We start from the raw sequence: 3,215 nt of genomic DNA on the forward strand, positions 1-3,215 counted from the left end.
GCGCAAGCTCTCCCCTTGTTCTCTTCTTCACAGCGAACCGAGCAGCCATGGCCGCCAGATCAGCCTCCTCTGCGACCTCCCCTTCTTGCTGGAGTCCCTCGCCATTGAAACTCCCTCTAACAAGATCGGGCCGTCCCCGTTGACCCGCGCCCGTCCGCCTCGGAGCCGGCCTCCACCGCCTCGTCCGCATCTGCATCGCCTCGCCGGAGCTCCGTACACGTCGCTGCCGTCGTCTTCGTACTGCAGCCCAAGCGCTACCCCGAGCCGCACTACCTCCTTCAATCAGGAGCAGACAGAGGAAGCCGCCCCTACCGCGTTGACCACCAAGTCCCACGCCGCCCTGCCTGCTCCTTCAAGTCCTGCCAGCTCTATCGCCCCGCCAAGTCCGCCGCCGTCTCCCAAGGACCTCAGCTCCGCCGCCTCGCCAAGTCCCGTGCCGCCATGCCCGACCTCACCTCTGCTTTTGTCAGGTTTGAGCGACCGCTGCCGCACCCTGCTTCATCTGAAGCCGCTGCTCCAAGCCCCTGCCTGCTTCGCTCCTGTCTTCGAGCGCGTTGACCGGCCTCCTCCAGCCTCTGCATCGACCTGGCCGAGGCCCATGATGAGGCCAACCCCAGCGCCTTGTTTTTTTCCTTCTGTTGGGCCAATCAGTTTCAGTCGAGTGTAGTTTTTTTCCTGTCTACGAATTTGCGTATTTATCCAGAAACCTGCATATTTACAGCTTACCCCTCCATATTCATGCATTTATAACTCTCGAACCGTGGATCGGATTAAAACAACTCATATACGTAATATGACTAGAATTTCATCTAGTTTCATAATATGCCATTTTCATCTATGCTTAAAATGTTTAAACTATTGTTTGCATTAATTTGCTTAAATAACATTCTAAATACTTTCATTCATAACTAATTAACCGTAGCTCTGATTTTAATAAACTTTATATGTAAATGGGGTAGAAAAATGCCTAGTTTAACATGGTGGCATCAATTTGCATGTTTAACAACTCTAAAATATGGTTTAGGGCAGAACAATGCCAAATCCATAAAGTGCACATGAGGATTTTCTGGACTTGTTGTTTATTGTTCCGGCCTCATTTAAACTTGCCTCGATAGGTAGTTATCTTTTGCTTCACCTCTTGCCATGTTAATCAACATTTAATATTGTTGGGTACATAAACGATATCGAACTAAATAACTTGAATGTGGTGTTCCGTCAATATGCAACTCGTTGTATATTGAGCTCCACTTAACTTGTAGTGTTGCTTGTGCACTTTGCCATGCCATGCCTCTTTAAACCGGACATGCATCATACTTGGTTGTGCATCGGGCCATGTTTATGTGGTGGTTGTTTACTATGTTGTTTGCTTCTTTCCAATGTTTCTTCTTCGGGTTAGTTCCGATAACGTCGCGTTTGTGAAGATTCGTTCGACTTCGTCCGTTTGTCTTCTTCATGGACTCGTTCTTCTTCCTTGCGGATCTCAGGCAAGAAGATCATACCCTCTAAATCACTTCTATCTTTGCTTGCTAGTTGCTTGATATATTGCTATGCCGCGATACCTACCACTTGCTATATCATGCCTCCCATATTGCCATGTCAAGCCTCTAACCCACCTTTCCTAGCAAACTGTTGTTTGGCTATGTTACCGCTTTTGCTCAGCCCCTCTTATAGTGTTGCTAGTTGCAGGTGAAGTTGAAGATTGTTCCATGTTGGAACATGGATATGTTGGGATAACACAATATCTCTTATTTTTAATTAATGCATCTATATACTTGGTAAAGGGTGAAAGGCTCGGCCTTATGCCTGGTGTTTTGTTCCACTCTTGCCGCCCTAGTTTCTGTTATACCGATGTTATGTTCCTTGATTTTGTGTTCCTTATGCGGTTGGATGTTATGGGAACCCCTTGACAGTTCGCTTTGAATAAAACTCCTCCAGCAAGGCCCAACCTTGGTTTTACCATTTTCCACCTAAGCCTTTTTCCCTTGAGTTGTGCAGACTCAAGGGTCATCTTTATTTTAACCCCCCCGGGCCAGTGCTCCTCCGAGTGTTGGTCCAAACTAGAGCTCCTTGCAGTGCCACCTCGGGGAAACTTGAGGGTTGGTTTTAGTTGTACAGATTGCTTATCCGGTGTGCCTGGAGAACGAGATATGTGCAGCTCCTATCGGGATATGTTGGCACATTCGGGTGGCTTTGCTGGTCTTGTTTTACCATTGTCGAAATGTCTTGTAACCGGGATTCCGAGCTGATCGGGTCGTCCTGGGAGAAGGACTATCCTTCGTTGACCATGAGAGCTTGTGATGGGCTAAGTTGGGATACCCCTGCAGGGTTTTGAACTTTCGAAAGCCATGCCCGCGGTTATGGGCAGATGGGAATTTGTTAATATTCGGTTGTAGAAAACTTGACACTTAACTTAATTAAAATGAATCAACCGCGTGTGTAGCCGTGATGGTCTCTTCTCGGCGGAGTCCGGGAAGTGAACACGGTCTTGTGTTATGCTTGAACGTAAGTAGCTTTCAGGATCACTTCTTGATCACTTCTAGTTCACGACCGTGCGTTGCTTCTCTTCTCGCCAGTATTTGCGTATGTTAGCCACCATATATGCTTAGTGCTTGCTGCAGCTCCACCTCACTACCCTTTCCTACCCATAAGCTTAAATAGTCTTGATCTCGCGGGTGTGAGATTGCTGAGTCCTCGTGGCTCACAGATTACTTCCAAAACCAGTTACAGGTGCCGTTGATACCAGTGCAGATGATGCAACTGAGCTCAAGTGGGAGCTCGATGAAGATCGTGTTCGTTGTGTTGTTTCATTTCCTTTCGATCAGTAGTGGAGCCCAGTTGGGGCGATCGGGGATGTAGCATTAAGGGTGGTCTTCTTTTATTTTGGTTCCGTAGTCAGACCTTGATTGTATTCTGGATGATGTAATGCTATATTTATGTATTGTGTGAAGTGGCGATTGTAAGCCAACTCTTTATCCCTTTCTTATTCAGTACATGGGATGTGTAAAGATTACCCCTCTTGCGACATGCCTACTATGCGGTTATGCCTCTAAGTCGTGCTCTGACACGTGGGAGATATAGCCGCATCGTGGGTGTTACAAGTTGGTAATCAGAGCCTTCCCCGACTTAGGAGCCCCTTGCTTGATCGAATCGCTGACGTTATTGAGTCTAGAAAAATGTTTGAGTGTTGTAGGATTATATATATTGGAGAGTAGGAT

Source organism: Triticum dicoccoides, chromosome 1A (genome assembly GCF_002162155.2).
Source record: "Triticum dicoccoides isolate Atlit2015 ecotype Zavitan chromosome 1A, WEW_v2.0, whole genome shotgun sequence".
Classification (NCBI taxonomy): Eukaryota; Viridiplantae; Streptophyta; class Magnoliopsida; order Poales; family Poaceae; genus Triticum; species Triticum dicoccoides.